Here is an 11387-nt window from a genome sequence, read left to right on the forward strand (position 1 = left end):
ACCTATCACTGTTGGCTATGTTTCATCTTACAACAGCTACATAGAGGCAGTATTTAGTCAAATGTTACAATGTATGCATCAGTCCCCTGTAGCTCAGTTGGTAGAGCATGGCGCTTGCAACGCCAGGGTTGTGGGTTCGTTTCCCACGGGGGGCCAGTATGAAAAATGTATGCACTCACTAACTGTAAGTCGCTCTGGATAAGAGCGTCTGCTAAATGACTAAAATGTAAATATTAAACTTACTGGGACACTCATTTTCATTACAGATAACATCAAACAAAAAATGTGGGTACACTTTCAGTTATTGTGAAAACTTTCATCACCACCTTTCAATGCCTTAGCTTTGAAATGTAAATGTTTACACATATTCAGATTGAGTTATCTGTCTAAAATGTGTCTAGTATGCCAAGTTATTTAGCTACATGTATTTACCACCACAGCATGGAGAAAGTCAAGAGGAAGCAGTGGAGTGAGGTGGACATGTTCCATGCCATGGAGGACTGCGGGGCAGGGATGGCTATCCGCCAGGCTGCCAAGGTTAGGCATCTTTTGTTTTTAGGAGATTACCACGTGTATGTGAATTTTATCTGCTAGTAACAGTTTTATTTTCTTATCTACCAAGGTGCATGGTGTACCTCGGCAGACCCTGGCGGACAGGCTGAGCGGCCGGGTGACCCATGGTTGTCGCAGTGGACCACCCACATTGCTTGAAAATTCTCTGGTGCAGTACTGTATCTCCTGCGCCAGCCATTGGTTCCCCTTCACCAGACAGAGGCTGATGAAATACGCTGACAAAATAAGCAGGTATTTGGTGTTCTATGCGTTTATGTATGTAGATTGCTGGACTGACTGTTCTCAATGTGTGTGATGTAAATGTGGATGTGTATGGTGATGCCAAAACAAACATTTTCATCCTGGATGGACAATTATATATTCTATTCTATTGTAGGTTTCGGCACCCAGGGGAAACAATCCCACCACTTGGGAAGAGGTGGTGGGAAATGTTCAGGAAGAGGCACAAGAACCTGAGCATGAGGCCGGACACCCTGGACAGGGGGAGAGTATTCCGCTACCCGTACCAGCGCTGCAAGGACATGCGCTATGTGGTGGAAGGGTTTAAGAAGTGTGGCCTCTTCCCTTTTCACCCTTCAGCCATTGAAGGGTCCCGTTTAATGCCGTCTCGGTCCCTACCGGGTCCCACCACCGCCTCTCCTGGAACCAGCAGCACTGTGCCGTCCATCAGCACCTCCTCCCCAGTGACCACAGGAGGACCCTCAGCCCCTGCTCCAGTCCCAGCTCTAGAAGAGCACCCCCTAATAGAGGGAGGGCTGATAGCGAAGGACCTGTGGCACATCCTTACTGTCCTGAAATATCAGCTAGACCGATACAGAAGACTCCCTGTGGTCGCCACATGCCTCACCGGGGAGGAATACACGCGCCAGTGGCAGGAGAGGGGTGAGAAGGAGAGGGCCGAGGCAGAGGAGAAAGAGCGTCGGGCAGCCCTCAGATCACAGTGGGCACAGGAGAGGGCTGCCATGGATGAGACCATTGACGCCATCGCCTCTGCTGGACCCCCTGCTCCTGACAGCTGCATCACCACTGCCAGTGCCTCCCAGTGTGCAACACCTGTAGGAGCCGCCGGAGTCCCCAGCTGCAGAAGAAGGCCACGTGCCTACTCTCCCAGCCACACCATCGTTGGCCCCTCAACCCCACCATTACAAACACAAGCTCCTCCAAGCCATCGTCAGCGGTTTTGTCCACCACCACCCCCCCCCCCCCGTCTGTCACCACCAACACGGCCTCCTCTGGACCAACTGCCTCCTACGTCTCCCCTGGTCACACCACCATAGCAGCCTCGTCTGGTGTCCCTGCCCACTGCAATTTGAATACAGCCACCTCCACAGGTAAACACATGTTAAATTACAAAAAAAATGACTTCTGTTTTATAAAACAGCAACAACAAAAAAAGTTATCTTTCCATATCTACAGTCCATAGCACCAGCCCTCAAGTCATCTCCACCTCCTCCAAAACCTCTGCAGCTTCCTCCAGAGGTATTGCTGTAGAACAGTTGAAAAGGGTTTTGATGCAACATGCTCTGTCTAACACTACTTTTACTCAAACTGCAGCACAGAAAAGGAAGAGAAAAGCTCCACAGGTCACCTCTGTCACGCCACCCATGGCACCACTCTCAGGTACTTCATCTGTTTCTCTCTCTCTCAGTTGTATCAATTACTATTGTTGTTGAATAACTTCTACATTTTGCAAAACCATGTTAATAAATTTGATTATTATTTTATTATTTACAAAAGAAGACACCACCCGCTGCGGGGAGCATGATCCGCCTGCAAGCTCCCCTCAGGAGTGTAGATCCGAGGTGCCATGGGTGTGCTGTGACTTCTGCCAGCACTGGTTCCACTGCAGGTGTATGCAGTGGGATCCAGAGGTAGCGGTGGAGCTGGATTTATATTGTGATTTTTGTGACAATATAGGGATGGAGGTGGAGATTTAAATTGTTTGTTTTGTTTGTGTTCATATGAAATTATTTATTTGTACAAAAAAATAAATGTCTAAAATATAATATATATATATTATTGTATTTCTTCCTTTACTTTCCAAGTGCACCTCTGCAACACAAACTCCAACAGTGTTTTCATTGTTTATGTCAATGCACATAACTGAAATTAAAGTTTTATTTGATGTAAATTATGAATACATGCTAATTGCTAACCCGTTAGCTAACATTTTTACGACACCAATAATCACATAACATTGATGGCTTGATCACAAGATAACACTGTTGAAGGTAATATATTTCTTAAACGCGGTTGAATATGCCGATAACACGGGGTTCCACACTAGCTAGTGTTGCCATAACATCGTAGCTATGGAATAGTAATTTCTCTGTTATCATACGCAGCATAGGACGGCACTCTAGTGGGAAGACAGCTTGTATTGTACCGATAAATCGTGGTAGTGTATTGTACATTATTGTTTGCTTTCCGCGATTGGAAATGCATTGTATTGGCACGAGGAAGTGTTATTACGGTAATTAGCAACTGTTTTGCATTGGATTGTTGGGTATTGTGCCTGTAGCTGTGTAGCGTTGTCATGACTTGCTATTTATGGATTGTCCATGTTTGTAAAGCGGTGCAGTAGCCTGTATTCTTGCTGCAAGACAGCCGTGCGTGGCTGCAAATACATTGTGTGTAATTATACTATCGATTATTATCCATCCTGTGTTAACAGCAAGCGAAAATAGTTGTGCCCCCTTAGTCATTTCTGATGCCCCCTTGCTGAGTTCTTCCTGCCGCCGGGCATGGCTACGAGTAACAAGCAGTGTAAAAGCAGGAAGTAGGCTACAAAGACCCGTTATTAAAATGTTAAAATGAATCTAAACTCACCTGATTCATTGTAGAAACGTGTATTTATGGTCGATTGCAGAGTTCAGGCGAAGTTAACTAGATAACAATGTGTATATGTAGTCTACGGACCTTTTAGATCAGGGAGGTAGAGGACCGAGACGTCATGTTTCAACATTTGACTCTCTGCCTAAAGTCAAAAGACAAAATGGAGAATAGAAAACATGTGACTCCACTTTCACTTCCGTTCGAATGAAAAATAGGACTTCCGCCAACATAAAAATAATACTCCAGCAGTAGTCTGTTTAGCTCATTTCCAAAAGTTACCGTCCGATATCATTTTAACATTCCTCCTTTGTTCAATCATGTTGTCTGGTGTTCTACTCTGCACGGAGCGTAAAGTCACAAGAGAAAAGAGCCAGGCTCCGCCTTCACTTCCGTTCAACTGAAACGTTGGGATTCGGCCAACATACAAATAATACTCCAGTCGTAGGAAGCCTTCTGCTTTTAGCAACTCATTTTCTAAAGTTAACGCAGTTTCTCTGGACCCCGCAAGGTTGGACTTTGGGCTTCTTCCTAATATTAAAATAAAATCGAATGTTTCAGCCAGATATCCACTCACAAACCGATCGCTGTACATCGTGCTGAAATAGCGACATGTCTATGCGGCTGCATGCCTAATTAATCGATGATAGGGTTCCTGTGGTGCAAGAGCATGTAAAGCTTTGCTTTAGCTAATGGATAAAGGTTTATTGGTAGGCCTCTATTTGGTCGTCATTTTCTCATTTGAGTCATCTAGCAGACGCTCTTATCCAGAGCGAGTTACAGTTAGTGAGTGCACACCCGTCGCTATGGGCGGGCCAAATTGTCCATGCATACTAATCAGCAACCAATAGATTTTTAAAAATAATATCCAACTGTCCTGTAGCGGCTACCTGAACCAGCATGTCATGAACCCTCCTTGTGCATAAATCTATTTAAATTAAATACAGAAATATCTAATTGACAGACACTACAGGTCAAAAGTTTTAGAACACCTACTCATTCAAGGGTTTTTCTTAATTTTTACTATGCTCTACATTGTAGAATAATAGTGAAGACATCAAAACGATGAAATAACACATATGGAATCATGTAGTAACCAAAAAAGTATTTGTATTCATTAGGGATCCCCATTAGCTGCTCCCAAGGCAGCAGCTACTCTTCCTGGGGTCAAAAAAATATTTGTGATTCTTCAAATAGCCACCCTTTGCCTTGATGACAGCTTTGCACACTCTTGACATTCTCTCAACCAGCTTCATGAGGTAGTCACCTGGAATGCATTTCAATAAACAGGTGTGACTTCTTAAAAGTTTATTTGTGGAATTTATTTCCTTCTTAATGCATTTGATTCAATCAGTTTTGTTGTGACAAGGTAAGGAGGGGGTATACAGAATATAGCCATATTTGGTAAAAGACCAAGTCCATATTATGGCAAGAACAGCTCACATAAGCAAAGAGAAACGACAGTCCATCATTACTTTAAGACATGAAGATCAGTCACTCATTTCAAGAACTTTGAACGTTTCTTAAAGTGCAGTCGCAAAAACCATCAAGCTCTATGATGAAACTGGCTCTCATAAGGACCGCCACAGGAATGGAAGACCCAGTTACCTCTGCTGCAGAGGATAAGTTCATTAGAGTTACCAGCCTCAGAAATTGCAGCCCAAACAAATGCTTCAGAGTTTAAGTCACATACACACTTCAACATCAACTGTTCAGAGGGGACTGTGTGAATCAGTCCTTCATGGTCGAACTGCTGCAAAGAAAAAACTACTAAAGGACACCAATAAGAAGAAGAGACTTGCTTGGGCCAAGAAACACAAGCAATGGACATTAGACCGATGGAAATTTGTCCTTTGGTCTGGAGTCCAAATTGGAGATTTTTGGTTCCAGCCGCAGTGTCTTTGTGAGACGCGGTGTGGGTGAATGGATGATCGCATGTGTATTTCCCACCGTAAAGCATGGAGGAGGAGGTGTTATGGTGTGGGGGTGCTTTGCTGGTGACACTGTCTGTGATTTATTTAGAATTCAAGGCACACTTAACCAGCATGGCTACCACAGCATTCTGCAGCGATACGCCATCCCATCTGGTTTGGGCTTAGTGGGACTATCATTTGTTTTTCAACAGGATAATGACCCAACACACCGCCAGGCTGTGTAAGGGCTAATTTACCAAGAAGGAGAGTGATGTAGTGCTGCATCAGATGACCTGGCCTCCACAATCCCCCGACCTCAACCAAATTAAGATGGTTTTGGATGAGTTGGACCGCAGAGTGAAGGAAAAGCAGCCAACAAGTGCTCAGCATATGTGGGAACTCCTTCAAGACTGTTGGAAAAGTATTCCAGGTGAAGCTGGTAGAGAGAATGGCAAGAGTGTGCAAAGCTGTCATCAAGGCAAAGGGTGGCTATTTGAAGAATCTCAAATATGAAACATGTTTTGAATTGTTTAACACTTTTTTGGTTACTACATGATTCCATATGTGTTATTTCATAGTTTTGATGTCTTCACTATTAGTCTACAATGTAGAAAATAGTCAAAATAAAGAAAAACCCTTGAATGAGTAGGTGTTCTAAAACCTTTGACCGGTAGTGTAAGTATTCACACCCGAGTCAATACTTTATAGAAGCACCTTTTAGCAGCGGTTACAGCTGAGTCTTTCTGGGTAAGTCTCTAAGAGCTTTCTAAACCTGGATTGTGCAACATTTTCCCATTGTTATTTTACAAATTCTTCAAGCTCCGTCAAATTGGTTGTTGATCATTGCTAGACAACAGTGGCCGTAAGTGCCGTTTAAGATGAGGGAGGACCATTATTTATTTTTTAATGAGCATGGCCTCATTTCTATTACAGCATGTTACATTTTTACATTTACATTGTTACAGCATGTTGGATGACTGTCATTCATATTCCATTCACCCAGTTCAATGTAACATCGATAGGTTTAGGCTACTATATGATACTCAAATTTTCCCTATACCCATCATGAGGTTGCTACAACCTAGTCTATGAATGAAAGTTTACAACGTAGGTGACATACGGACAGTGACACATTCAATACCGCATTGCACACTCTTGCCTGCAATTAGCTTATCTAGGGTGTAATCATTTGTCCAACAGTTGCAAACAAGAGTTTCTAATGGACAAATTCAGATATGTTTATATGTTTGAGCAGGGTGTTTGAGTAACTAAACTAGCCAGCTAGCTAACATAGCATCCCTCTGTTGGAGCCCGGTGTTTCAGTAACTAAACTAGCCAGCTAGCTAACATAGCATCCCTCTGTTGGAGCAGGGTGTTTCAGTAACTAAACTAGCCAGCTAGCTAACATAGCATCCCTCTGTTGGAGCAGGGTGTTTCAGTAACTAAACTAGCCAGCTAGTTAACATAGCATCCCTCTGTTTGAGACAAGAGTTTCTAATGGACAAATTCAGATATGTTTATATGTTTGAGCAGGGTGTTTGAGTAACTAAACTAGCCAGCTAGCTAACATAGCATCCCTCTGTTGGAGCCCGGTGTTTCAGTAACTAAACTAGCCAGCTAGCTAACATAGCATCCCTCTGTTGGAGCAGGGTGTTTCAGTAACTAAACTAGCCAGCTAGTTAACATAGCATCCCTCTGTTTGAGCCAGGTGTTTGAGTAACTAAACTAGCCAGCTAGCTAACATAGAATCCCTCTGTTTGAGCAGGGTGTTTGAGTAACTAAACTAGCCAGCTAGCTTGATGGGAGTTGTGCTATCATACAGAGTGCTGTTGAGGCTACTGTAGACCTTCATTGCAAAACAGTGTGTTTTAATCAATTATTTGGTGACAGGTGAATATATCCTTAATGATTACAAGCATACCCATAACATGATGCAGCCACCACTAAGCTTGAACATTTGAAGAGTGGTACTCAGTAATGTGTTGGATTGGATTTGCCCTAACATAACACTTTGTATTCAGGACAAAAAGTTAATTGCTTTGCCACATTTTTTTTGCATTATTACTTTAGTTCCTTGTTGCAAACAGGATGCATGTTTTGGAATAACTTTATTCTGTACAGGCTTCCTTCTTTTCACTCTGTCATTTAGGTTAGTATTGTGGAGTAACTACAATGTTGTTGATCCATTCTCAGTTTTCTCCTATCACAGCCATTAAACTCTGTAACTGTTTAAAAGTCAGCATTAGCCTCATGGTGAAATCATTGAGCGGTTTCCTTCCTCTCCGGCAACTGAGTTAGGAAGGATGTCTCTATCTTTGTAGAGGCTGGGTATATTGATACACCATCCAAAGTGTAATGAATGAAGGAATATTCAATGTCGTCTACCCATAGGTGGCCTTCTTTCCGAGGCATTGGAAAACTTCCCTGGTCTTTGTGGTTGAATCTGTGTTTGAAATTCACTGCTCGACTGAGGGACCGTACAGATAATTGTACAGTATGTCTGGGGTACGGAGATGAGGTAGTCATTCAAAAATCATGTTAAACACTATTATTGCACACAGAGTGAGTCCATGCAACTTATTATGTGACTTGTTGAGAAGATTCTTACTCCTGAACTTTCTTAGGCTTGTCATAACAAATAGGTTGAATTCTTATTAACTCAAGACATTTCAGCTTTTCATTTTTAATTAATTTGTTTTGAAAAACATGATTCCACTTTGACATTTTGGCGTATTGTGTGTATGCCAGTCACTAAATTAATCTCAATTTAATCCATTTTAAATTCAGGGTTGTAACAACAAAATGTGAAAAAGTGGAAGGGGTATAAATACTTTACAACATTTTCGGAGCCACTATGGTTTCTTTGTCTAGCTTCTTTCCTGTCTATCCCCATGTCTGCTTGGTCTCCTTTTCATATCATATCGGAACCCCCTCTTTATCCAAACAGCCACCCTCCCTTGACCTTGAGCCACTATGGTTTCTTCTTGTGTCTATGTGTATCGGGTCTTAGCGCACAAACAAGTGATAACGTTAGTTCCGTTACTACAATACAGGTGTATCTGTTCCTGAAGTTTATCTCCATCCCATGTCCTTGACTACAGGCCCAGACCAGATGCAGGGAGCTAGAGGGAACCATCATTTATCAGAAGCACAGCATTTGCACTAAAGAAATGTCTCTACTATTGCTAAGCATATTATAATATATGTAATGGAAAAATACCTATAGAGCCATTTCATCATGGCTCTTTTTAAACCCGTTAATTGGTTCTTAATCCATAGGCATATAGGCGTTTAATTCTACAAAACTGTATAAATCATATAATTGGTTTGTTACGTTGTCTAAGTAGTTAACTAAAAATCTCCAATACAAACAGCTCTTAGTTGTGTTATTCACTCCTCTTCACGTCATGTTAGACAACAGCTCTTAGTTGTTCACAATAATCCACGGGGTTGAGTGCCTTGTTGTTTAAATTCAATAACACCATAGAGATTTCAATCATATCAGTCTATCTTACCTTATAGGCCTAACTCAATATTAGGGACCTAATAACACCATAGAGAATCAAATCAAGCTTTATTTATACAGCACATTTCAGACATGGAATGGAACACAATGTGCTTCACAGGAAAAAAACTAATAAAAACAATTAAAATAAAACTAAATATTTACTACACAAATATAAGAGGATAAAAAAACTAAAGAATTACAATAAAAAATGCACGACTAAAAAGCACCCTGAGGAAAAGCACCACTAAAAAGGTGTGTTTTAAGATCTATTTTTTTTTAAATGCCACAGTTTCGTTCCCCCTCAGGTTCTCTGGCTATTCCAGAGGCTGGGAGGCATAGTAACTAAAGGCTGCCTCTCCATGCCTCTTGGTCCTAGGCTTTGGGATAGTTAAAAAGGCCAGTGACACTGCAGGCCTTTTCTCTAATCAGAGCTTTCTGACTCTCCCCAAGACAAAACTCACTGCTGTTAATCAGATATCCATCCTCCTCCTCCTCTTCACCCTCCTTCTCCTCTTTCACTGTGACAGTCATCTCCCCCTCCTCCCCTTTCACTGTGACAGTCATCTCCCCCTCCTCTCCTTTCACTGTGACAGTCATCTCCCCCTCCTCCCCTTTCACTGTGACAGTCATCTCCCCCTCCTCTCCTTTCACTGTGACAGTCATCTCCCCCTCCTCTCCTTTCACTGTGACAGTCATCTCCCCCTCCTCCCCTTTCACTGTGACAGTCATCTCCCCCTCCTCCCCTTTCACTGTGACAGTCATCTCCCCCTCCTCCCCTTCCACTGTGACAGTCATCTCCCCCTCCTCCCCTTTCACTGTGATATCCTCCTCTTCCTCTTTCACGACAATGTTCAGCCCCAGAGCTTCTTTCTCCAACCAGCAGACCTCTTCTTTTGTACGGGGCGAGTATCTTATTGAGCTCATGGTTGTGGACGTTAGTTGGCTAGCTAGTTAATAAGCATTAGCGTAGTGCTAGGCTATATTAACAAGCTAGCTGAATAACAACATATATATATGACTAGTAAGCACACAGACTGTGTGTTTATAACCCTGCTGTTAATAGTGGTCCTCTGTAGCTCAATTGGTAGAGCATGGCGCTTGTAACCCCAGGGCAGTTGGTTCGATCCCCAGGACCACCCATACGTAAAAATGTATGCGCACATGACTAAGTCGCTTTGGATAAAAGCGTCTGCTAAATGGCATATTATTATTATTATTTATTATATACACAAAATTCTTTTTCAGTTCTGCCCACAAATGTTCTATAGGATTGAGGTCAGGGCTTTGTGATGGCCACTCAAATTCCTTGACTTTGTTGTCCTTAAGCCATTTTGCCACAACTTTGGTAGTATGCTTGGGGTCATTGTCCATTTGGAAGACCTATTTGCAACCAAGCTTTTACTTCCTGACTGATGTCTTGAGATGTTGCTTCAATATATCCACATCATTTTCCTTCCTCATGATGCCATCTATTTTGTGAAGTGCACCAGTCCCTCCTTCAGCAAATCACCCCCACAGCATGATGCTGCCACCCCCGTGCTTCACAGTTGGGATGGTGTTCATCGGCTTGCAAGCGACCCCCCCCCACCCCCTTTTTCCTCCAAACATATGGATGGTCATTATGGCCAAACAGTTCTATTTTTGTTTCATCAGATCAGAGGAGATTTCTCCAAAAAGTACAATCTTTGTCCCCATGTGCAGTTGCAAACCGTAGTCTGGCTTTTTTATGACGGTTTTGGAGCAGTGGCTTCTTCCTTGCCGAGCGGCCTTTCAGGTTATGTTGATATAGGACTCGTTTTACTGTGGATATAGATACTTTTGTACCCGTTTCCTCCAGCATCTTCACAAGGTCCTTTGCTGTTTTTCTGGGATTGATTTGCAAATTTCGCACCAAAGTATGTTCATCTCTTTGAGACAGAATGCGTCTCCTTCCTGAGCGGTATGACGGCTGCGTGGTCCCATGGTGTTTATACTTGCGTACTATTGTTTGTACAGATTAACGTGGTACCTTCAGGCGTTTGGAAATTGCTCCTAAGGATGAACCAGACTTGTGGAGGTCTACAAAAAAATTTCTGAGGTCTTGGCTGATTTCTTTTCATTTTCCCATGATGTCAAGCAAAGAGGCACTGAGTTTGAAGGTAGGCCTGGAAATACATCCACAGGTACACCTCCAATTGACTCAAATTATGTCAATTAGCCTATCAGAAGCTTCTAAAATCATGTCATCATTTTCTGGAATTTTCCAAGCTGTTTAAAGGGACAGTCAACTTAGTGTATGTAAACTTCTGACCCACTGGAATTGTGATATAGTTAATTATAAGTGAAATAATCTGCCTGTAAACAATTGTTGGAAAAATTACTTGTGTCATGCACATAGTAGATATCCTAACCGACTTGCCAAAACTATAGTTTGTTAACAAGAAATTTGTGGAGTGGTTGAAAAACGAGTTTTAATGACTCCAACCTAAGTGTATGTATACTTCCGACTTCAACTGTATATGAAATGTAATAACTGGTTAGCACACAGACTGTGTTTAAAACCCTGCTGTTAATATACAGTC

At 42.4% G+C, this 11387-nt stretch overlaps 1 long non-coding RNA gene across 1 annotated transcript; it reads left to right on the top strand.

The window, feature by feature from the left end:
- The first annotated feature begins 1881 nt into the window (after window positions 1–1881).
- On the top strand, window positions 1882–2149 carry LOC311122917. The gene is made up of 3 exons (XR_014612524.1): window positions 1882–1904; window positions 1990–2052; window positions 2128–2149. It is a non-coding gene; the product is annotated as an uncharacterized lncRNA (long non-coding RNA).
- The last annotated feature ends 9238 nt before the right edge of the window (window positions 2150–11387 follow it).

The sequence above is a fragment of the Coregonus lavaretus genome (genome assembly GCF_964263955.1).
Source record: "Coregonus lavaretus genome assembly, contig: HAP1_SCAFFOLD_102, whole genome shotgun sequence".
Taxonomy (NCBI): Eukaryota; Metazoa; Chordata; class Actinopteri; order Salmoniformes; family Salmonidae; genus Coregonus; species Coregonus lavaretus.